General features: G+C 49.0%; 1 protein-coding gene across 1 annotated transcript in view; it reads right to left on the bottom strand.

Moving 5' to 3' along the window:
* LOC147698669 (myb/SANT-like DNA-binding domain-containing protein 4) overlaps positions 1–24,654 on the bottom strand; it is an 85,449-nt gene extending 60,795 nt beyond the window's left edge. The window contains exon 1 of the mRNA XM_086935253.1: positions 24,470–24,654. The gene's annotated coding sequence lies outside the window, so the exon portion shown is untranslated. The remainder of the gene's footprint in view (positions 1–24,469) is intronic.
* Between the last annotated feature and the right edge of the window lie 992 nt (positions 24,655–25,646).

Raw genomic sequence — 25,646 nt, 5'->3', positions numbered from 1 at the left:
AAGTTAAGGTAAATTTTGACCAGGTGCATAAAGTAAGCGTTTGCTCAATCTAAAGGGTGAAAATTAGGCTCACTTAAAAAAGCACATTGATCATCAATGTTTGAAAGTTGAGTTACAATTGAGGTACAGTTGAGGGGATTACAAACGTCTGCTGGGTACGAGCACACTGTGCGACGTACTTTGAACCTGAGGCTGCTCTGTGGTGGGGGAGAGGGAGGGGCAGGTGTGAGAGACAGGAAAAGCAGATGGCCCCTTTGATGTTCTTGTCAGCTCTCGGCATTGCTGTGGCGGGGGATCGGGAGGCATTCCTTTGAAGTCTGAGACAAATGGTGGTATGCGAGTGGCAACCGCGCGCATAGAGCACATGCACTGTCCATAATCCGCATTCAAAAGCCCCTTGGTAAGCTTGCCTGGAGCAGCTCTCTATATCTCTCGCATAGCGATTGCTTCACAGCAATAGCTAGGCGAGACCTAAAAACAACATGTTGATCCTCAAGTCCCGGCCCACCGGGAGAGAATTAAGGAAAGCACCCAAACCCACTTTTTAGGTCGAGCCTACAGCGCATGAGCGGTCTGCAAGACCTGTTGTGGTCAATAAAGAACTTTACTCCCGCCCCCGACTGGTTCAGTTCAGTGTGGGTCTTATTTGCTGTCACCTAACTGGTTCAGACAGCAATACGTCATTTCCGTTTTTCCTCGCGGGAGCACCAGGCAAGAACTGTTCTGTTACACTTGCATTGCTCTTCTGTTCTTTTGGCAGAACACTTTTCGCTTTTGTGCCCATCACTTTTTGCTTTTGTGCCCATCACTTTTTACCAATGGTCTCGCTCACTCAGTCTCACCCACAGCAGTCCCTTCAGTTTTTAAAATGGTGGATGCCGGTCCAGGCCGCACGTTTGTCTCTGCCGTTCCCTCAGCCACTTACTTATTTTGTGCATAGGGAGCGAGTAATTGAGTAAGTCACATGCGCGCCAAGGGAGGGAGTGGCAGGCAGTGTGGACAGCACCTCAGAGCATGAGAGGTCAGCCAACAGGAGTCCAACGCAGGCAGCATGCGAGGCAGCACCGTCCACAGTTCCCATTCCCCACCCTCTCATGGTGTTTTCATGGGCAGTACAGCAAATAGGTTTGCTTAACACGCCTCCAGTAATCCATCATAAAATGTGCCGTGATCAGCATACACTTGCGAGTATTCGCGGACCCGACAAATAAGTAGAGAAGTGAGAACATTCTTCCCTATCACTTCTTTAATTATAAGCTTCCACAGTTGTCTCCCGAGTGGCACAGGCATTACTATGACATATGCGGGATGTCAGCCCCTGCTTCCCCAAAACATGTACACAGTTATTGCTGGCATAATTTAGTTCTTTTCTGTAATTTTTTGTTTTGATGGAGTGCAAATCATATAGTTGCCTCAACTGGATCTGCACAGAATACGTGGGTGCTAAAAGAAAGCTATTACATGCATTATGTTTTTACCACACTAACAGAATTGCTGTGTCTAAGGAATGTAGACTAATATATGTGCTTCTGAGCAACCTATCGCTGTGGGCATAAACAGAGATGCTAACGGAGATTGCATCTGGTAAACATTTCACAGGTGCTGTCTCTCACTAGGAACAGTCCGTTTCGTAACAGTGTGTTCACAAGAAGCTCATGTTTAAGGAGATGGGTGCAACCCTAGATCTAAAACTTTAGAGGAGCTCTTTCAGATTAGTGTAAAACATACAGTCCAAGACCGAAGCACTTTTGTCAGCCACTATGCCAGCACCGTGTACTGGGCTGTAAAGATTCATTCTCACTCAAAAGCAATAAAACATTAAATATCTACCGTTTCTTACGGTCCCTTACTAATTCTACCAGGAATGTAAGGTACTGCTGTAAGAAAAGACTGCTCCTATTTGCGCCAGATAAACATGAAATACGCCATTAATCCTAGTTCTGTGTTGCAACAATGGATTGTGCCGGTTTGATATCATGTGCTGTGTATTCTGGATAGTCATGTTGATGTAAACCAAGGATTGCAGGGCGGCTAGAATCAACAGAAGGAATTATATCAATAAAAGCAAGACGTTCGAGGTAAGCAAACAATATTTGTTTAATGCTTTTTGTTGGAGATTAGGTATCTACATTTGAAGGCAGAACACCTTGCTGTCTTTTTGTCTCCGATGTTCACTTGACATGCTTACTTAAGCATAGTATGAATTTGCATTGGGTCAGCAGCAAATACCAGATGGTGCACGTATTAATGTAGGCCTAAAACAGCCTTCGCTCGAATGCCAAAGATTAAAAGGTGTTTCACCTTGATCGAGTTAAAACTTGTGCATGCAGAACCAAGAACAACTGCCTGTAAACGTGCATTTCACCAAATGAGATCTACGAACTCTCCCTCTGCTTTTACTGTACAAGTTATAGAAAAGATTAATAAAAAGGCATTAGTCACGTCTTACTGGGTGATAGAAAATTGCCATGGATTACCTGCTAGAAGAGCAGGGTGTAAATTAACTGAGTGCGGTCCCCCAGGGAACTCCGAAGTTAGAAACATGGGGACTATATAGATAGTACTATCTAGCTCAGACTATGGCAACACCATTTAGCTCCCACACACCTTTCCTATAAAACCCTCCCTACTGTCTACTAATCACAAGGCTTATACACTCTGCAAACAAGTACGGCCTTTTCAACCCATACTTCAAGACATACATTGGCTTCCAGTAGCTGCCAAAGTCAAATTCAATTTAAGCTATCTTGCAATGGAACATATGTGACAATAACCCACCTTACCTTTTGGATGGTCTGACATTTTCTGGAGGCTCGAAAAGACAGAGAAGCAAAGACCCGTGGCTACAGGAAGTGCCCTATTTCAGAACTTACACCACCAGTACACAATCCTTTGCTAGGCTATTGTCACCAGGCTATTCTTAGTCATGCCCAGTTGACTTCCCTATGTCCCCACATAGCGCAGGTATACCAATTCATCTTTTGGAGTTGTGAAAACAAAAGCTGTCCTGTGACCTTCCCCCAAAGTTGCCTGGAAAGCGAAACTACCTACCAAAGATAACCGGTTTCTCTGGGTTCCTCTTACATTGTCCCTTGAATTAGCAAACAGACGAGACACCTGGACTAGTATGAGTGGGGCTGCAATTTTAAAACTGCAACAGCCAGGATACAATGGTATGCCGGGAGTCTTACCTGCCTTCTCACACTAGTGTATGGCACAGCGGTGCTCTAGTTCATAGGTGAAATGTAAGTTTTCATGCCATGGGCGCTTTTTGGGACACTATATACTATGGCCTTATAGGAACGTTAAATATGCCAATTTCAACACGTTTTAGGGGCCAGACCACATGCACTGGGACGAGGGTATCAGTGTCTCACTGCACAGAGTCAACGAAACAGCTATATCTGTCCATAAATAAGCAATGGCATAGCCTATAGGTCTCACCTTTGGGACCTTACAAGTGTTTAGCAGAGATATTGAGTTTGCCAATGTTTTTAAGCTATGCTGTAGAGAAGTGTGACTGCTGTGCAACAGGCTGAACAGTTATAATAAAAAAGTGTCACCTATGATGAACCGATTGCTAAAAATCGCATCCATTTGAGAGATGTGAGGTGTTAACGGATCGCGGTGTTTCCTAGAGATCCCCAAATGCTTTGGTGATTCGGGTGAGAGCAGGACACAAGAACACAGCCTGTGCAGCGGACTTGAGTTTCTGTCATCTAGAAACTCTTACTATTCCTGGCTCCTGGATGTATAGAACATGCTAATATTGATCTATAGCTCCCCGCGTTGATTTGACTGGTCATTGGCGCTATCCTGCGGTGGAGCGACCGGGTCAGGCCTTATGTTGGGGGGTTCATTAAAGAGTGAGTGTTAAGGTCGGAGTCTCGGACCTCCCCGTGGAGGCCTCCTCGGCCTCCTTCAGGATGTCATCTTTCCACCTCACCTTGTGAGGTGCGACTGCCTCTAGGCACTGCCCAGACACGTGCACTCACATTTGGCAGGGGTCAGCAGCAGGTACAAACCAGTGGAGACACAAAGGAAAATGAGCTGTGTTTACTGGCTCTGCATGCAGTGCAGGTGTGCACAACCGATGTTGCAGGCTGGGAGGCGGTGTGGGGGCTGTGTGGCGAGGCCCCCAGCCCTGAAGACACCCATGGAGAAGCGGCCAGCACAGTTGCGTAGTGGCTTCAGAAACCTGCTTTGTCGTGGCGCACTCTGCATGCGGTTATTTTGTGTGTTTTGTTTTGCGTCTGGTTTTATGTTATTGTGTTAAACTGTCAGCTCACTGCCCACCTCCACCCTCGTTTCTCTCACATCAAATGCTATTCTCTCATCCATCTATCTACCTACCTACCTACCTATCTACCTATCTGCCTGACTGCCTATCTGTATGGTAGTCTATCTTCCTGTCAGCCGGCAGATCGGTCGTTCTGTCTTCCTGCCTGTCTTATCAATTTTCTGTGTAGGTAGGTATGTGTGTGTGTGTGTCATGCTTCTGTCTGTACGGCCCATGTAAATTTGCCAACTTGGCCTCGCCGAGTCTAACCTTTCGTTTGATTTCTTCTCTATCTCTTGGTACATTCCGTCTGTATCTGTCCCTTTCGCCATTTCCCCTCTTCATGAACCCACTCCTCAGAAAAGTATGACCCCTCCTTCCCCCTAGTAGTTTCAATATTTATGCGTCATATAGAACACAGAGAACCTGCAATTTATGCGCCACAGCCATTGGCCCCAGACAGTACACAGTGATCAACCTTATACAGAGAACGCAGTGAACGCACAACAGGCCTTGGTGCTGCTGAGTACACTGTGGCCTCCCTCATACAGGGGGAGTAGAGAGCACACAGTGAATGAACAACAGACCCTAGTGATGCAGAGTACGCGGTGGCCGCCCTTACAGGATGGAAACAGAGAACACAAGAACACATGGTGACTGTACAACAGGCCTTAGTGTAGCATAGTACAAGGAGCCAACCTAATACAGTGGTAGCAAAAAGCACAAGAGCACACAGTGAATGCACAACAGGCCCTAGGGCTGCAGAGTACACTGGGGCCGCCCTCATACAGTGGGAGCAGAGACCACACAATGACTGCACAACAGACCACTGTGATGCAGAGTACACTGCAGCCGCTCTCATACAGAGGGAGCAGAGAGCACAAGAGCACACTGTGAATGCACAACAGGCCACTGTGATGCGAAGTACAGAGTGGCCACCCTCATGCAGTGTGAGCAGAGAGCACACATTGAATTCACAACAGGCCTTAGTGCAGCAGTGGCCACCCTCATAATGTGGGAACAGAGAGCACAGTCAATGCACAACAGACCTTAGTGCAGCTGAGTACACTCTGTGACAGCTCTCAGAGTGAGAGCAGAGAGCACAAGCGTACATAATGTATGTACAACAGGCCCTAGTGATACAGAGTACATTGTGTGACCACCCTCATACTGTGGAAGCAGAGAGCACACAGCTAAATTCATAAAACGCCTTAGTGCAGCATAGTACATAGAGCCACCATCAGAGTGGGAGAAGAGAGCACAGGCGCACACAGTGAATGCACAACAGGCATTACCTCCTCGTCCTGTCTTCCTCGCCACAGTAATTACCCATGAGCCTCCGGCTCCACACAGAACTCCAAGTCTAAAAACAGCGCTCTAGTCTCCCCTCCCTCCTCCAAGATGGCCCCCAGTGGCTCCAGCCAATCCCATAAAGGGATACATAGGACGGCAACTCGACCTGTTCTTTTTTTCTGCACTTCTCCAAGTGCTGTGTTCCCTGCTGGTCAGGTGAGTGGGGCTGGGGTCTTGCTTGTGCAGCCCCTTATGTCCTTGGGTATCAAGTTGGGGGAAGTCGTTTTCGTACTATTTGTGTTGTTGCTTGATGTTTTTCATTAGCATCTTTCTTTCTGTTTAAAATTTGTGTTTCCCCCTTCTTCTGCCTACACGCCTCTTGTCCGGCTTTAGCGGACTTTCGTGGCGTCTATTCGCGGCTGGGGTCGTTTTTCGACTCGTTGTGCTGGGCGCATGGGTTCCTGCTCTGCCGTTTGTGTGTGTTTCCTTCCAGCCGCGCGTCCTGCTGAGCGGACGTAGCGCGGACGGGTGCGTTTGCTCTGGGCCCCGGAGTCTCCCGTTGTATGTGTATTTTTTTCTGATTTTCACTCTTGCGGGTGGGCTTGGTCTGGGGGCTGGAGGCTCCCGGTAGCGTTTGGTTAATTTTCCCGGGGCCGGGTGAGCTTGCTATGGGGGCCCGAGGCTCCCGTTCTCTTGTTACCTGCTGCCGGTTCTGTGCTATGGTGCGGTGTGAGCGCCTTCGGGTCTCCGTTGCTCCTGCTGCCAGTGTCGTTAGGGGGCTGTATTTGCGCATGTGCGCGGATCTTTATGCTGCCTTTCTGTTGGTGAAAGTCGGGCGGGGACTGGTTTGTAGGGTTGCCTAGTACCCTCAGGTCCTTTTCTGCTGGGCGTGTTGTCCCATTCCTTGCCTGTATTTCTTTCCACTACTTCGCTCGTGGGGGACTGTGATGGAAGGTGGTTCAACGGAATGTCCTGCTCCTGGTTCCTTGTTGGAAGCTTCTGGTTCGGGAGTGCGAATTCCTTCTTTGGAATTGTTGCAGCAAATGTTTGATTCTGCTGTGGCTACGGCATTGCATGGTCGGGTTCCTGTCCCTCCTGCTATAAAGGCGAGGGTTGATGGCGCTGCTCCTGCTGATTCTGATAATGAGGAGGTTGATGTCAGGGGTCGCTTTGTGCAAGGTGCCGACCTAAATGAGGTGCTGGGTCACATTCGCGGAAACTTGGTGTTCCCTGACTCTGTTATGCCTCTGGAGGATGTCTTGTTTTCTCAGTATCAGCGTCCTGTGCCCGATTCCTTGCCCCTTCATTCTTCAGTGTTGGAGGTGTTGGAAACTGAATGGGAGGATGTGGACATGAGCTCTTTTCCTCGTTTCCTGAACAAAAGGTATCCTCTGCATGATTTTTCGGCGATATTTCCTTCCTCGGTCACAGGGGATTCCTTGATGGACGGTTTGTCGTCGCATGGTGCTGTGGTCTCTGAGGTTTCCTCTCCTGCTGACCCTGTGGATCGGAAGGTGGATGGTGCTGTCATGCGCGCTTTTGCGGCTACTAACTTTTCCTTTGGGGCGGCAACCTTTTCTTCTTCCTCGATCCAGCCCTTACTTAAGGATTTTCAGTCTCTGTCGGAGTTGTTGGTCCAGGGGGTGGATGTCTCTTCTACCCTGGCGTTGATGGAGCGGCAGGTTCGCCTGCTTTCGGATGTCTCTTTTGATTCTTTAGGGGCGGCGGCTTCCGTGGCTGGGTCTTCTGTGGCTGCGAGGCGTCTGCTGTGGCTTCGCTCCTGGACGGCTGATGCTGAGCGGATGGGTTTCCTGTCGGAGATCCCCTTTTCTGGGGTTACGATGTTTGGTCCCCCTTTGGTAGTAATGGTGAGGAAGACGGCGGGGGACCGTTGACTCCTTGCTCCTGAACCGGCTGGTCGCTTCCGCTCCTTTGGTTCTCGGAGGGCTTTTGGTCCTTCTCGTAGGGGACGTGCTGGTCGGGCCTTTCGTGGTTGGGGGCGTGGCCGGGGTACCCCTTCCTTTGATATGTCCCGGTTCTCTGGTGCTTCTGCCTCCTCCACTCCCAAGTCCTGACTGGATCGCTCCTGGTGTGGGTCCGGTTGGAGGGGGGGGGGGGGGGGGGTCGCCTCACTTACTACTTGGTTCTTCAGGTGGTTTCGGAGGGTGTACGTCTTGGGTTTACCCAGGCTCCCCCAGGCTGTTTCAGATCCACGCCTTGTCCCTGAGACCCTCTATGACGATTGACGCTTTTGGAAGGCATCGATTCCCTGGTGGTCGGAGATGCAGTGATTCCTGTGCCCAGCGATCTGTTGGGGTTGGGCCTGTTTTCCATCCTGTTTCTGGTGTCCAAGAGCACCGGGGATCTTCGACCTGTATTGGGCCTGGAGTGGGTCATTTCTTTCTTCCCTCACCAGTTATTCTAATTGGTTTCGCTTCAGTTGCTCCTTCCTCTGGTGTCTCGCTGCGATTTCCTGGCGTCCATAGACTTGAGGGATGCTTATCTGCATGTGCCTGTTCATCCAGAGCGCTCAGCGGTTTCTCCGGTTTTGCGTCCTGGGTCGTCATTGCCTGTTCCAGGTATTTCCTTTTGGATGGGGGCGGGGGGGCATTGGTGTTTTTCCTTATCTGGACGACTTCTTGGTTTCTGCTTCTTCTATTCCGGAGGCGGAGTTGCATGTCCTGAGGGTGTGCCATGTCCTGGTGCGTCACGGGTTCCTCGTGGTTGTGCCGTAGTCCTCCCTGGTTCCTGCGCAGGTTTTGACTTTCATTGGGGCTCTGTTCCGGATTCAGTTGGGGTTGCTGTTCCTGCCCCCTCCCCGGATTCTATTCCTGATGTCTGCAGTTCGTGCCCTGTTGTTGGGGCCATCTCATCCTGTGGGCCTGTCATTGAGGGTTCGGGGTCTGATATCGGCTTCTTTGTTGACGGTGCCGTGGTGTTTCGCAGTTTGTCGCATTGGGACCCCTGTTCCCTCTATAGGAGTCACTACGGTTGCAGGCCTGCTGGGGTGGGGTGCTTCTCTGGGGGATTCGACGACTCAGGGGGTTTGGCCTGGGTCGGTGTTGTCTTGTTCTTCCGACTACGAGGTGCTGAAGGCCGTCCTTCTGGGTTTGTTGGATTTCTCAGATCTTGTTCAGGGTCTCCATGTGCAGGTTCTGTCGGACCGTCCAGGTGGTGATGTCTTGTGTGTACCGTCATGGGGGGTGCAGGGTTTGTTCCCTCAGTTGCCTCGGCTGTCAGATTTGGGGTTGGGCGGAGGTGCTCCTGGCGTCCCTGTCTGCAGTTTACCTGTCGGGTCCAGTGTACACTGTGGCGGATTGTCTGTGACTGGTGTTTCCTTCCATGGGGTCTTTGTCCCTCACGCAGTTGATGTTCCGGAGGTTGCAGATGATGTTTGGTTCTCAGATTGTGGACCTGTTTTGCTTCCCTATCCAATGCCATGATCCGCTGCTTTTGCACGATTATGCCTTGCCGGGCTGCCTGGAGAGTGGACGCCCTGTCGTTCCTTTGGCCGGAGGGTCTGTTGTATGCTTTTCCCCCTGTTCCCCTGTTTCCGTAGTCTTGCAGGGGCTCAAGTGGGAATGATCGTTTGTCCTTCTGTTTGCTCCGGGTTGGATACGTTGCCCTTGCTGTCCCCTATTGATGGATTTGGCTGTTTTCTCCGGGCTGGTCGTTACCGTTCATGCCTTATCCTCTGTTAGGTCCTCTTCTGCCTCTGCCTGTGTTCCGGTCCCTGGGTCTGCGGGCCTGGCTCTTGTGAGGGGATCGCTGTTGCGTGCAGGTTGTTCTTTGCGTTTGCTGGCGTCATTCGGCGATCTCAGAGGCCTTCTACTCTTATATCCTATGCTAAGCATTGGGATTACTTTGCCTCTTGTTGTGTGTGTCACATGCTGTCGTTGGCTTCTTTGGACCCTGCTCGGATTCTGGTATTTTTACTTGATGTTTTTCCTTTTGGGCTTGGCCACTTCCACTCTCAGGGCTCGGTGGGCCGCCATTCGGGCGTTTCATGTCCTGCCTTTGGTTCAAATTTCTCCTATTGGTGGCTCTGCTTTTTAAGTCGCTTTCTTTGCCACGTCCCCGTCCTATCTTCTGTTCTCCTCCTTCGGACCTTACTCTGGTATTGCGTTCCTTGCGGTCGGCTCCTTTCGAGCCTTTGGAGTCGGTGGGCCTGGAGTTCTTGACGCTCACAGTGGCGTTTCTTGTGGCTATTGCATCTGCCAGGCGTATTGGTGTGCTGGGTGCCTTCCTGTGGTCTACTCCAATTTTGGTCATTTTTGTCTGATCGTGTAGTCTTGCGCCCTCATCCTACGTTTATTCCTGGGGTGGATTCTCATTTCACCGTTTTGCTGAAGTGGTTCTTCCGGTTCTTTGTCCTGATCCTTCCTAGGCTGTGGATTGCCTTCTCCGCCTGTTGGATGTGCATTGTGCATCGTTGGTTTCTTTATCACGCACTTCTTACTTTCGTTAGGTTGCCAATTTGTTCGTCAATTTTGGTTTGTTTCGTCTGGGCCAGATGCCCTCCCTGTCTACTGTCAGTCGTTGGATTATGGAGGCCATACTGTTGGCTTATGGTTCTGTTTCTGAACTTCCCCCTCTTCATGTTCGGGGTCGGTCCACCAGATCTGTTTCTGTATCATGGGCCACTTTTAAGGGGGTGTCCATGATGGATGTTTGCCGGGCTGCCGCTTGGTCGTCCCCGCATGCTTTCATGTCCCGTTATCGCCTTCGGATTGGGGGTGGGGGGGTTCTGTTTCCTTTGCCTCTTCTGTACTGTCGGCTGGGATTCCTTGAGGTGTAGGTTTCTGTGGACTATGTGTACCTCTTGTGATTGAAATATGTTTCTCTGCATGATTTCTGTGGAGTGTTTTCCTTGCATGAAGCTGATTGCTTTGGTATCGGCTCATGGGTAATTACTGTGGCGAGGAAGACAGGTCGAGGAGGTAATGCCCCGGTTACTTTCCGGTAATCTTCATTACTCCGAGTCCATGTCTTCCTCGCCACAGTATAGTTTCCCTTCCCTCCCGGCCCTGGTGGTGGCTTCATGTCTGCGGCTTAGTTTTTCAGGTCGAGTTGCTGTCTATGTATCCCTTTATGGGATTGGCTGGAGCCACTGGGGGCCATCTTGGAGATGGGAGGGGAGACTAGAGCGCTGTTTTTAGACTTGGAGTTCTGTGTGGAGCCGGAGGCTCATGGGTAATTACTGTGGCGAGGAAGACATGGACTCGGAGTAATGAAGATTACCGGTAAGTAACCGGGGCATTAGTGCCTCAGAGTGCACGTGAGGGCCCTCATACAGTGGGAGCAGAGAGCACAGAACACATTGAACGCACAACAGACCCTAGTGATGCAGAGTACACTGTGGCCGCCCTCATACAGTGGGATCACAGTGCATATGAATATGTCTGTGCGCATTTATGTGTATTTGAAAGCATGTATGCATGCAGATGTATCTGTTCTTACAAGCATACATGCATTTACCTGTGTTTGTAAACACGTTTACTGCGTGCATGTAAGTAGGAAAGTGTGTAAGTGTGTCTTTGAATATACGCATGTTATTGCTGAATACATAAGCATCTCACTACCAGCAACCCAATTTCCCTTCCATGATTCACCCGAGAATACTCTGTAAACGCGCAGCATTGTACTGGGTGTTAGTTCAGACTTCGAACATGCATCATGTATTTGGTGATATATATGCCCAACACGCTCATGGTTGTGAAACCTCCTCCCATGGTTCTGTGTCCAGCTACAAATTCCTTTTGACCAGTTTCGAGTGGATTCTGCTGGAATCGGGTAAGCACATATGTAAATTTGAACTGAAATGTCCGTAGATAAATTCCAGTCGATTCCGCTGGTTTCGTGTGACAGGTTCTTTCTGCCCAGGGAGGTCTTTTCCCCGTCGTTTTTTTGTTTTGTTTTTTTTATTGGCGAATTTTGCCTAATTTTTCTTCCCACCTTCAGCACCAACACACCGTCCAAAAGCATATTGGTCCCTGGAAGATTCAGGGGAAAAGACTTGTAAATGACCATTTCAACTGGGTTTGTAGATCATATTCACTAACATGACTCCTGCTTGTGGGGGGGGCGTGGCCAGCAGCCGAACATGGTGGCCGCGTATTAGCAGAGCTCCGGACCCGAGCTCAATAATCCTGTAAATATATGCCCTATTTATGTGGACTGCGCTCCCGCCGATGCGGTGACGGGTTGGGCGATCGTGCCCACACATTGGGAGCGGTATTTCCGGAGCTGAGGTGCTGCGGGGAGCTGGGATCGGCGAAGTCCGGGCGGCGCTCAGAATAAGTCCCCCGTCGCTACTATCACTGTGGTGTGACGCTGTGGTGCAAAGGAGGCGGCGGTGACGGTGGGGGCACTCGGCCGCGAGCGCAGTGCAGGCACCGGAAGCCCTTGGAAGCGAGATCAAGCTCACTCAGGATACGAGGTCGGGCCCTGTGATGCAACGCCGGCAAAGTATCTAGGAAACACCAGGGATGCAGTGAGGCCTTCCCTTTCCTGGAAGTGTCTCGGGAGGAGACACTCCCCGCTACAGACGGCGTTTTTGGTTGTTTCCCTGTCGTGGGCCACAAGACCAGTGAGCAGAGTACGGACCTGTGAGGGAAAAATCTGCGAAGTCCGACTTGATACCTTATGAGGTGATGGTGGCAGTCTCCATCCCAACAAGACGTGGACGACACGTGGATTCGCTATGAGTACAGGGGTGTGTACGGGGACTGCTGTGTGCTCCGGTGGGCCCCTCGCCCTCACTGTGGTCCCCGCACTTCGGTAGGAGGTCAACCTTGGAGTGCGGTTGCAAGTATTGTGGGAAACGCGCCCCAGACTCTTTTGTCCATACCTGTTTGGTGGCTGAGATTGGATGGTGTCCTTTGCACGATTCTCCTTGACCCCAGCACAACATGAATCCCATGGTGTGCTGACGCAGATACGATGACACCACCGCAGCGCTGAACATTGGCCCCGGATCCGCAAGTGTGCGTGGGGAAGGGAATAAGTACTCGCTGCGACCCGGAGATTCAGATAGTGCACTGCCATTGTGAGCGGCAGGTTACATCATCTGCACTGTGCCCACGATACTCCCGCCATCTGTGAACCATGGGTAAGGTGGGTCGCCCTAAGACGAAGCCGCTGGAGAGACGCGATGTGAGCAATACGCCGGATGATATGGGGAATACAGAGGAGGCGATGAGCTCAATATATGTCCCCCCGACTGAGGAATTCACCACAGAAGACGAGTTGGACCTGATCTTGAAGGAGGTGCGAGATACGAGGAAGGCGTTGGAGTTCCAGATAGGTTCCCTGTTCACTGGGTTGAACCTGCTTAGAGCAGATCATGCAAAGACGACTGAAACGGTCAAGGAACAGGGTACGACACTGGCGGAGCTCCTACCTAAGCAAAAACAAACAGACACTGATATACGCCAATTGCAGGCCCAGGTGGCTACCTTGATGGACAGGGTGGAGGATGCGGAAGGAAGGGCTAGGAGGAATAACATCAGAGTGATTGGCTTGCCGGAAAACAGCGAGGAGCCGGATGCGGTGGGATATACGGAGCAATGGTTCAAGGATAATGTCACCACAGAGGGCCTCTCTGCACAGTATTGCATAGAAAGGGCACACAGAATATCAACTGGCAGACCAAAAGCAGGAGCTCCCCAGAGACCCTTGATAGTCAAATTTTTAAACTTCTGCGACCGAGATGTCTTGTTACACAAAGCCAGACAAGCGGCCCCATTCAATTTTGAAAATACGAGGATATCGCCGTTTCCTGACTATACGATGTTGGTTCAAAAGCGGAGAGCCTCCTTCATGACGGTGAAGCGTCGACTTCGTGACCTCCACTTGAAATATGCGCTATTATTCCCGGCACATCTGAAGATCATCCACGAACAGAAATCATATTTTTTTAGAGCCCTGGAGATGTTGAGGACTGGCTTGAGGTAATGGAATTCACTAATGTGGAGGAGAAGGAACTGGTTGCGGAGGAGACACAAAAATCCAAGCTGTCTTCATTGGCCAGACGCAGAACCTGTCGCAGAACCTGTCGAATACAAAACGCCACTGGCCGGGCTTGGATCTCTCCACAGCAGGTGCAACAGACTAAGCAGCAGGCATTGTTGGCCACGGCGTCCTTCACAAACGCACCGAGATCAGTACATGAATCCTCTACAGAAGAAGAGGCCTCTCACGAATCGGACTCGGAGGGCAGTGTGGCATTATTTCCATCTGCAACCCCGCAACTGATTGCGAACCTCTTTGGGTGAAGGACGCACACAAGTATTGTAGACTCTCTATTTGCTTTTTCTATCCGGACTGAGCTGGTCCCCTATCTCTAGCACTGTGCTCATGTTAAATTGGCATCATAGATTGGAGCTCGTATACCGTAGTAGCTCGATTTGTTCATATTTGTCCGTGTGCTAGTATGTGTGAGGTGCAGGCACTATCCCCCAAATGGCGAAGGCGATTTCCCTTTTTTTTGTTCTGTTTATGTTGTCACGATTTCCTTGTCTCATTGAGACCAAGATCTGTAGTCCAGAACAGCTTTTGGGAGTTTTGGTCCAACACCTTTTTTCGGGTTGGCCCTAGTATTTTTGGGGGTGGGTTGAGGTACGGTCTTATAGTGTTTATTATGGTTGCCCTACAAATGTGTAACTATGTCCTGTTAGGATACCACAGACACTGTTTGATGGACAAATGCATACACAGGGTAAATATAAGATCATAACGTGGAATATAAGGGGAATGGGTACGATGCATAAACGACACAGGATACATGCCCAACTGCAGAGACGCAAGGCGCAAATAGTTTACTTGCAGGAATCACATCTGATAGAGAGCGAAGTTGGGAAATTGCAGAAGAAATGGAAGGGGCAAGTTTTTTCCACTATATATTCTAACTATGCTAGAGGTGCCGTGATATGTATCAGACATGGGGTGCTATTTGTTGCCCAGGAGCAGCGTGTTGATACAATGGGCAGATATGTTTTTGTTAAGGGCCTCCTGGATGGTCAGTTGGTAATACTGGGTACCTTTTACGCCCCTAATTATGAACAGGATCAGCACTGGCCCATACGGAGTAGGGCATTGGTGGGGTGGGAGGCCTATCTCTGGATACTGGGTGGGGATCGTAATGTGATACTGGATGCAACTTTGGATAGGTCACACCTACCGCTACAGGGTACAAACGTGATGAAACAGACTGAGGCACTTCTACAATGGATGGCGGGCTGGGACTTACATGACGTATGGAGAATGCCTCACCCCACGCATAGGGAATACTCATTATTCCACAGTACACGATAGATAGACTTCTCTGTTCTGGTAGAGTAGCCATGCAGATACTTGATTCCACTTACCTTCCAAAGACACTATCGTACCATAATCCATTGGAAACCATAATTACGTTGGGCAATTTCCCACGCCAGTTCCTACATGGCGACTATGGCCACAGCTATTGGAAGACCAGGTTTTTCGCACCGACCTTTCCAATACTATAGACCATTATTTTGCTGAGAATAGTAATACAGCCTCAAACAAACTGATAGAATGGGACGCATTCAAGGCGGTATTAAGGGGGAAGGCCATAGGCACGACGGTGGGTGCGCGGCAGGAAATACATAATTCATTAGTGGAGATAGAAGAAACAATGGGTAACCTTGAAAAGAGGCAGTTGCGGAGGTGGAGAACAGAAGGCCTTTACAAGACGCACAAATCCGATATGCAGAACTACTGGAATCATTACGAGTGATTGATTATGCAGCATTTACACAGCGCACACATAGCGAAGCTGACAAGGCGGGAGCATTATTAGCCCGCATTCGAAGGGCAGAGCCCCCAGCTGTGATCATACCTCAGATCATCACGGAGGACGGTAGCACAATTAATACACAAGGGGAGATAAATGCGGCATTCCGTGATTATTATGCCACTCTATATGGCACGCCTGTGGGAACCCCACTGTGCCTCACGGAGGCATTTTTATCGATGCTCTAACACCCGACGATCCCGGAACCGTTACGCAAGGGGCTTACTGGCCAAGTTACGGCACATGAAATCAAAGTGGCAATGAGAGATCTGTCACGCAATAAAATGCCTGGTATTGATGGACTCCCCATTGAATTTTCCGATACCTATGCGGAGGCTATGATACCCCAGTTGGTGGATTTATATAAGTCAATATGGGAAAGGGGTGCTCTACCTCCCACTACGGCACAAGCACTGGTCATTGCGCTACCAAAACCGGGCAGAGTACTCTCAGATATGGCGAATTACCGACCACTGTCGCTGTTGTCCACAGAATATAAAATACTGAGTAAGATACTTGCGAACAGGTTGATCCCACATTTATCTAAATTAATACACATCGACCAGACCGGTTTCTTGCCTGCTAGCAGTACATCCTTAAATATTAGAAAACTGCATTACTTGTTAACAGAAAGCCCGAAGCATTACCCACGCGCAGGCTGCCTTTCCCTTGACCTAAGACAGGCATTCGACTCCATAGACTGGGAGTATAGGTTTCTGGCTATGGAGAAATTTGGCATCCCAACAGACTATATAACCTGGGTGAAAATACTGCATGCCGCCCCCGCGGCGCGCACCAGAACGGGGGGACATATATCCTGTGAATACACAATACATAAAGGCACGAGGCAGGGATGTCCCCTCTCACCCCTATTGTTTATATTAGCGCTAGAACCGTTGGCGATCAAACTAAGACAACATTTTCTGGACAAGGGGATACACATAGGTAATACGACTCACCTTTTCTCGGCATATGCCGACGATATACTTCTGTATATGTCCGATCTTTATGCACCTCTGGATACACTCCTTGCGGAATTTTGGACGTTCGAAAGCATATCGGGATTGGCCTTAAACACCTCCAAGACGCATGCGTTCTTTTTTGTAGTTCAAGAGGACACTATGGTATTAGATATAGGAGACACTAATATTCAGGTCACCCAATCAACGTTTCGGTATTTAGGCGTACAAGTCTACAGAAAACACGTAGACATGGTAGAGGGTAATTTGAATAAAGCTATCAGAGCACTGAGGGCGAGCATTGCGTTTTGGAGTGTGTTATCGCTCTCTATAACGGGCAGAGCAGCCATTGCCAAAATGGTTATGTTATTGTTGTTATTGTTAGTTTAGATTTGTAACGCGCTCAATCACCTACAGGCCTCTAAGCGCATTGGAAATAGATGTTGTTACAATAACTTAGCTTCACTCCTCCGAGAGACACCACTACAGGCCTACATTGCGGTCAGGGCTCTTCTGAACAGCAATGTTTTCAGGGATTTCCTGAAACGTAGGAGATTCACCTCCCTGCGTAGCCCCTCAGGCAGCTTGTTCCATAGCTGAGGGGCCAAAACAGAGAAGGCTCTCCCTCCCTTGGTCACTAATTTATAGCGGGGGCAAACCAGTAGCTGAGAGTCCGATGATCTGAGTGTTCTCTTCGGACTGTATACTTCCAGGCGGGCTTTAATATATGCCGGCGCATGGCCATAAATCGCCTTATGCGCTATACAGAGGCTCTTAAACTCAACCCTCTCTTTAACAGGGAGCCAATGAAGATTTTGGAGTAGAGGGGAGGCCTTTGTTTGTCTGGGTACTCCGAAGATCAGTCGTGCGGCGTCATTCATTACGACTTGAAGTCTGTTTGTCAGTGTTTTTGGGAGGCCAAGATACAGGGCATTCCCATAGTCGATCCGTGAAATGACGGTTGCTGCTACAATTGAGCGCATCATAGAATGAGAAAGGAGGGGGGCTAACTTTCTCAATTGTCTAATGATGTTCGTGCAGGTTCCAACAACGGTGGAAATTTGGCTGCACATTGACAGATCACAATCTAGTTTAATCCCCAAACTCTTCACGTTGGCACTAGGTTTTGGGGCTGATCCAAGCTCTGCAGGCCAATACAGATCACTCCACGGTGAGGTGGTAGAAGGAATTACCAGTACCTCGGTCTTATCCGGGTTGATCTTTAGTAGGTTTTCCGTCATCCACCCCACGGTAAACCTCAAGATGTTTTGAGCTTGGATTTGTGCTATCCCTGTATTATCAATGCTCAGCACAAGCTGAGTATCGTCAGCATAGTTGAAGACTCTACAACCCATCTCAGCCAAAGACGCAATCAGGGGCTGCAGATAGAGGTTGAACAGGAGTGGGGACAGTGCGGAACCCTGCGGTACCCCGCACTCTAAGAATCCCACCTCCGATATCGACTCCCCCAGTTGTATCCTCTGTGTCCTTCCCAAAAGGAAAGATTGCAACCACTTAAAGGCCAAGCCTTTGATCCCAAAGGCCTCCAGTCTTCCCAGGAGCAGGTCATGGCTGACGGTATCGAACGCCGCTGACAGGTCTAATAAAATCAGGGCGCTCGGTTTTTTGCCGTCAGCCATGCCTCTCAGTTCATCTAGCACCGAGAGCATCACTAGCTCGGTGCTATGGTGCGCTCGAAACCCCGCCTGTCGTTCATGCAGTAAGCTATGGGATTCGAGGTACAGGGACAGAGACTTCAGCACATGTTGCTCTAGAACCTTTGCAAGGAAGGGCAACTGGGAGATCGGCCTGTAGTTCTTCAGGACAGCCGGGTCTGCGCCTGGTTTCTTCAGCAGAGGTCTGACACGCGCCTCCTTAAGATCGCTTGGTAGGTATCCTGTTTCTAGGGACTTATTAAGGAGAGAAATAATCCGAGCTTCCAATAGCGGCCGTGCCACACGGAAGACACTAGGGGGGCATGGATCTGCTGGGGAGCCAGATTTGGTTTTACCCATTAGCTGCTCTAGGCTCAGCTCATCCAGCTCAGGGAACTGTACCATAGAACAGTGAGCAGGATTATGAACCTCGGAGTGTATGGTATCACTATTCACCATACTATTCTTTATTTCCAGGATAATGGTCTTTACTTTATCTAGGAAATAACCCTGGAAGGTGTCACAGATTATGGGAGACTCTGAATTCTCCTGTTTTTTGCTCAACTCCGATAGGATTTGGAAGGTCTCCCTCTGGGTGTTTCTAGCCTTCTGTAGGCGAGACTCATAATACTCCGCCTTAGCTTGAGCAATAAGTTTTTTATACAGGTGGAGTGAGTCTTTATATAGGTTCTTTGCTGTATCCTGCTTAGTTTTCCTCCAAATTCTCTCCCGAGCTCGGAGTTTCCTTTTTTGTTCCCTTAGCAGCGAAGTGAAACATGGGGCCTCTTTACCAGGTCCTTTGGTTAACTGAGTTTTTTCCGGTGCTATCTGATCAATGGCTTTATTCAAGTTCTGGATTAAGTCTGTATATTCAACGTCCAGACTTCCATCTGTATTCGTCAGACAGGCCATTTCCGGGAGCACCGAGGTCAAGGTTTTTAAATCAACCTCAATCCATTTGCGGATCTTTCTGGTACCTCGGGGTAGATGCTTTAAGTAGTCTTTAACATTTACATCACAGGTCACCAGATAATGATCAGTCCAGACACAGGGACTCACATCCCTAAGGATAACATTTGGGTCCGTGGTCCATACTAGGTCAAGCGTATGACCCTTGATGTGTGTGGGTACTTCCACGAGTTGACTAAAACTCAGGGTGGACATGATAGTGTCTAACTGGCGTGTAGGCAGGTCCCTTTGGAGTCTATCCCAGTGCATATTAAAATCTCCCATTATCACGATTTTCTTGTATCTTGTACAAAGGTCTGATATGATGGGGGCGAATAAATCGTTAAAAAGTGGGGATGAGTTGGGCGGACGGTAAACCGACAAAATCACCCAGCAGGAGTTGTTTAGAGAAATCTTTACTCCAACTAGATCGGCTAAATCCACTGTTTTGGATATAAGTTTCTCCACGGATAAGGTTTTTTTAAATAGAATTGCCACTCCACCCCCCCGTGCCGATCCTGCACGGTTCCGCCATATAGCGTCATAGCCGTTAGGGAGGGCAGCAATGATGTCCGGCATTGAGTTTTGACCCATCCAGGTTTCTGAGAGCGTCAGGACGTCTAGATCTCTATCCTGAAGTAGGGTGTAGATCTCCACATGATGACTGTGAAGAGACCTAGTGTTCAAACTGGCTATCTTTAGCACTGGGTATTGTGTTTTAGAATTACAGTTGTGAGACCGCAGTATAGCATACTTTTCCAGCTTAATAATAACATTTTGATCGAGTGACAGCTGACCTTTATGTAGACAATGAAGATCTTCTGAGGTATAGGTATGCCGGTGGTCAGGAGTCCGAGCCCCCGAGCCCGCCCGTGCGCGGACGGGCGCAGACGGGCTGGACTCTGGCGTGACTCCGGCGATGCTCTGGTGATCCCGCAGCGCGTGACCGCTGCGCGTGTGCATGGTCGGCTTAAGTACCGGTCTAGCGTCCTTGTGACGACTAGACCGTGCAGAGCCTCAGCCCCCACCCAAGATGTCTGCCGCTGTGGCAGTCGATAATTTCCGACCAATGCAGTGAAACTGCAAGCTACAAGCTTGTCAAGTGCCTTGAGAAACCGCCCCAACGTGGAGTTTAGTAGTTTTTAAATGTGCAGGTAAGTGGCGATTTTAGGGACAAGGTGAGCGCATAAAATCATACAGTACACACATAGAAAACGGGATCAATAAAAACAATCAGTAAAAGCTCCTAATGAGCGCTATGCGTTCTGTGCTGTCTCCTGGCTTGAGGATTGCCAAGAAAGTAATTTCCAAGTAGCCTGCCGCCTAATTTGCTCGGCTTAAGTACCGGTCTAGCGGGGGGGGGCTGCTACTGCTCAAAAAGCCAGGTCTTGAGTTGCTTCCTGAAGGAGAGATGGTCCTGGGTGAGTCGTAGGTGGATGGGGAGGGTGTTCCAGGTCTTGGCCGCCAGATAGGTGAAGGATCTTCCTCCGGTGGTGGTTCTGCGGATCCGTGGGACGGTGGCGAGGCTGGCGGGGCTGGCGGAGCGGGGTTGGCGTGTAGAACGTGAGGCGGTTGTTGAGGTATTCGGGGCCCAAGTCGTGGAGAGCCTTGTGTGCGTGGGTGAGGAGTCTGAACGTGATCCTTTTGCTGACGGGGAGCCATTGCAGGTCCCTCAGGGGAGCGGAGATGTGGCTGTGTCGGGGGATGTCCAAGACGAGTCGTGCTGAGGCGTTCTGGATGCGCTGTAGTCTTTTCTGTAGTTTAGCGGTGGTCCCAGCGTAGAGGGTGTTCCCGTAGTCCAGACGGCTGGTGACGAGGGCCTGGGTGACCGTTTTCCTGGTTCCAGTGAAGATCCAGCGGAAGATCTTGGGGAGCATGCAGAGTGTGTTGAAGCAGAAGGAGTTAACGGCGTTAACTTGCCTGGCCATCGTGAGGGAGGAGTCAAGGATGAAGCCCATGTTGTGTGCGTGGTCCGTGGGCTTGGGTGGGGTGCCCAGAGCAGGGGGCCACCAGGAGTCGTCCCAGGCGGAGATGGATGGGCCGAGGAGGAGGACTTCCGTCTTGTCTGAGTTCAGTTTCAGGCGGCTGAGCTTCATCCAGTCTGCGATGTCTTTCCTTCCGTCCTGGAAACTGGTTCTGGCGGAGGTGGGGTCGTTGGGGAGGGAGAGGATCAGTTGGGTATCGTCGGCGTAGGAGATGATGTTGAGGTTGTGCTTGCGTGCGATGGCTGCGAGGGGGCTCATGTAGAGGTTGAAGAGGGTGGGGCTGAGCGAGGAACCTTGAGGTACGCCGCAGATCTTGGTGGCTTCTGCGAGGAAGGGCGGGAGACGGACTCTTTGGGTTCTGTCGGAGAGGAAGGAGGTGATCCATTCCAGGTCCTTTCCTTGGATCCCGGCTTGGCGGAGGCGGGTTGTCAGGGTGCGGTGGCAGACCGTGTCGAACGCAGCCGAAAGGTCGAGCAGGATGAGGGCGGCGGTTTCTCCGTTGTCCAGCAGGGTCCGGATGTCGTCGGTGGCCACGATGAGGGCGGTCTCGGTGCTGTGGTTCTCTCGGAATCCGGACTGCGAAGGGTCGAGGGAGCCTTTCGTCTCCAGAAAGGCTGTCAGCTGTTTGTTGACTGTTTTCCCGATTAATTTTGCAGGGAAGGGGAGGAGCGAGATGGGGCGGAAGTTCTTGAGGTCTGAGGTGGGTTTCTTCAGGAGGGCGCTGATCTCTGCGTGCTTCCAGCTCTCCAGGAAGATGGCGGATATGAAGGAGTTGTTGATGATGTCCCGAAGTATGGGTGCGATGATGGAGTCTGCTTTGTTGAAGATGTGGTGTGGGCAGGAATCGGCTGGGGAGCCAGAGCAGATGGTGTTCATTGTGTGGGTGGTATCTTCCGTGGTGACCTGAGTCCAGGTGCACATGGTGGAAGTGGGGGGTGTAAGTTCGGTGGTGGGGTACGTGTTCTGAGCGTGTTGTTGCTACAGGCAGTGTCCCACTTACTTGCACTGCATTATGCCTTGTGGTCTAATTTGCTGAAAATCAATAAATTAAGTTTAAAAAAAAAATGACTCCTGCTTGTATTAATATGTGCTTTATGACTGAATTGTTTTATGTGTTTTGAAATGAGCTTTTATGGTCTTACATTGGACCGAATAAAGATCTTCAATGAAAATGACAACAGAACACATTAGAATGGTTGTTTTTTTGCTGTTGGTATATTTGTAATTCTATCATTCCAGAACACAATTGTTACAACTGAAACTGCAATAATAAAATAATTGTCACAACTGAAACTAGACGAATATAATAAGAATATTAGTAATAATAATGATAATAAAATAGCCAACAACAGCTGACATGCTTTCTTCATTACAGTGCATTTTGCTCTGGTAAAAGTCTATTTAAAAAAAAAAAAAATTATATGGTCTTAATTTGTTCAAACTGGGTCGAACAATTGCCCGGAATTTCCAGGGACAGTTCTTTATTTTTTGTACCAAAAATGCCTTTTTACTTCCAACCTTGTAAATAAAAGTTCTTCTAGTGAATTTTACCAGGGACATAGAATGTACCCTGCCCGGCTCCTCCATTCAGACTCTGCATGGTAGTGCGTGCGTGCGTTGCTCTTAAGACCACGCGCATCTTGGGTCATATAAACACAAATAAAACATGGCAGCTGAATGGTTTCACTTCTGTCCACGCTGCCCAGCTACAGGGCTCCCTAGACGACAATCTCCCCTTTTCAATGACGAGCTGCATTGGAATGTGAAGGAATCTGCACTGGTGACCGGATTCATAGCCCACAGAAGCCCGTGCCTTTAGCAGTAGGCACACAGCTCTGCGCTCCTGTGTGAATATTGGTGGGGTACCTGCATATCCACCCAAACACAATCCTGCCATGAAGCGGTAAACCAGGGGACGGGGCAGGACTGGACTGTCTCAAATTAACAGGCCAGCTTGGCCTCTTTTATTCTGGGTCGGCGCAGTGGAATTCACCAGGATCTCTGCGCTTTTGTTGAAACCCGTCCAGTTAAGTTTAGAAGATGAAACGTGCAAAGGCCTGCATGAGATATAATTACCTCAGCGTTTTGTCAGTTGCTCAAGGAAGTCACTGTGCTGTTGCGTATGTGCGAATAAGTCACTGTAGCACTGTGTATTTTCAAAGACAGGGCCATGGCGGCTTTTCCGCTCCATAGAATGATCCCGACATTTCAAATGCATGTCTACTCGCTGCCCCCTTGACTCGCATTTCTTTTTATTATTATCCTTCACAAGAATCCCCTCTCCCACCAGGATCAGTATCGACAACAGTTTTGGTGCAGAATACAAAGCGCCCCACGCCCTCTACCCACCCCTGGTGCCAGAGGCGCTTTATAAACCCTCGGCTGGCCCGTAATATCTATCAATTTTTTTTATGGAGGGGGTGACGATGCTGCACTCTGCAGCGCCAAGAAGGGCTATCGGCAGGCCGCTAGCGCTTAGTATGTAACAACATGCATTTGCAATGCAATTAGGACACGCATTTACACTAGACCTATGGCATTGCAAACGTCCATACAGTGTAACACTTAAAGTAAAGGGGCCAGTAGCCACGGAAGGATGCAAATGATGACATGGCATAATAAGGCAGGACTTAACAAGCCTCATTATCAATCAGAAGACAGAATTGATGAAGGACAAACACAGAAGCCAATGAAAAATACGGGCGGAGAGTGATAGCAGCTTGTCTCCCCTTACTGGACTACTGCATGCCTCGCAGAGCGATCAGCGCTTGTGTGCTGCCGCTTAAGCTCGACCTACAAATGGGGGTGACCACACACAACAAGTCACTTTCTGTTAGGATTACATCAAAATCATATTATTAAATGGAGAACAGATAACAGGTAATGCCCGCCAACCAAGGTTAATGAAACACCATGACAGTCAATTTAGTCTCAAGTGTGGGGTTATCTGTTTTACTACAATTGCAATAAAGAAATGCAGGCGTATCGAAATCCAATACATGCAGCGTGCTGGAAATTGATTACAAAGGTTTCAAAAATCACTTCAGTTTCTAACGTCATTTTGTTGTATTTTTTCCTTTTTGTAGTCAATAATATACATAAAGGTTATTACTATGCTTAAATCTACTGAGGCTGACTAACGTTAAAGTAATATTAATGGCAGGCGCCAGCTGGTTTATGGCCCCATCAAAGCAGCTGTAAATTAAATATATATTTAAAAGTAAAGCACATTTCATGAATGCAGATGTTTTATAAATACATGCTGGCCACTCATATCCTCCTGTATACATCTTATGCTCAGTGCCAGAGAAGAGAAATAGCGTTCTGCTCTGCGGGACAATTCCAGACAACCAGCCCACCCGTACCACGTAGTTCTCACAAATCCGACGCGTTGAGTTGCATAGAATTAATCCTTTGAGGGACACGCATCGATGAGCAGAAAGCGGGATCTTTAGCATCTTTCGCTACCTTGCTCCGGGACAGACATATTACATGAGAGTCAATCACACACAACACAGAAGAAACCAACACACCTGCTGTGCGGTTCACCTTCCGTCTGCACCAGAGGCAGCTCATACAGCACCTTGGTCTACCCGTGTGAAAAGAACCACAGCCTCTGGCTTGACTGTGGCCCCTCCACCGCTCTCAGCAGCCCAACACAGGTATAGGGCAGACTTCCGGAGAAGATAGCCACCCGGCCTGATTATACGTCAGGAACGCGTCGCTTCCTGTAGCTCAGAACTCCTGCCCTGATCGCAGTAAAAGCTGTGATTGGTTGAGAGTGAAAGCGTGCTCGCGCCCATTGGGTACTGCAAAAAAAAAAACTTTAACTGGAAGACCTGCAAAAGCGATTAGATTACCTTTTACGTGCCTGAAAAACAAAGGGGCTTCTGTCTGTGCTGAATGGTTTGATTACGGCGCCCCAGTGTTTGTATTTAGGATACCGTGCATGCCTCACAACAAATAATAATAAATCTTTGATTGGTAGAAATGGGAGTGCGGCCGAACAACAGATTGTAACAAAATGAAACTTAGATGTTTTTTCTTCAAACCAAATAAAGTCACGTTTAGGGTTAAAGAGGACCCAAGGAGAACGGTGCTCAAAACTTGAATACTATACATGCAATATGTTAAGTTAAGAATCCACACGCAGTGAAGAATTTTTATATTCTTTATTTCAAGACTCAAACCCTGGCGTCTACAACATAGCTTCTCTCTTCAACCGTCTCTACCGTTCTGTACAACTACCCTACGTCCCAACATTCCAGCGCTCATGCCTATTGAACATTCTAGGCATAACACGCTCCCATGAAAGCCCCAAATTCCCATTACAGCCCTAGATCCCCATGCCATAACATAAACACATCTTCCTTGTTTTGTTTCATCTTCCTTGTTTTGTTTCATTTCAGGCAACGATAAATTGGTAATACAGCAAATAAATTAACGAAGTACGTTTAAATAAAAGGAGCACATTTAAATAACACTAGAATAATTGGTTAATATAAACTATGCAGAAAAATCTATGCAAGTTTTAGATAAAAACGAGACATAACTGTTACTGAATCTTCGTCTCACGCTTCCAATGATGGCGATAAATGTTTCCCAAGAACTACAGTTATCCCTTATGCGAACCATCTTCCCAAATGGTATGTTGTTAATACATGACTTAGGGGAGCACTGGTAGCGTGCAGAATACTATTGCAGGCTGTA

Source organism: Lissotriton vulgaris, chromosome 8 (genome assembly GCF_964263255.1).
Source record: "Lissotriton vulgaris chromosome 8, aLisVul1.2, whole genome shotgun sequence".
In the NCBI taxonomy this organism is placed as follows: Eukaryota; Metazoa; Chordata; class Amphibia; order Caudata; family Salamandridae; genus Lissotriton; species Lissotriton vulgaris.
Note: the sequence above shows the minus strand (reverse complement) of the source record. Positions and strands in the feature narration are given on the sequence as shown.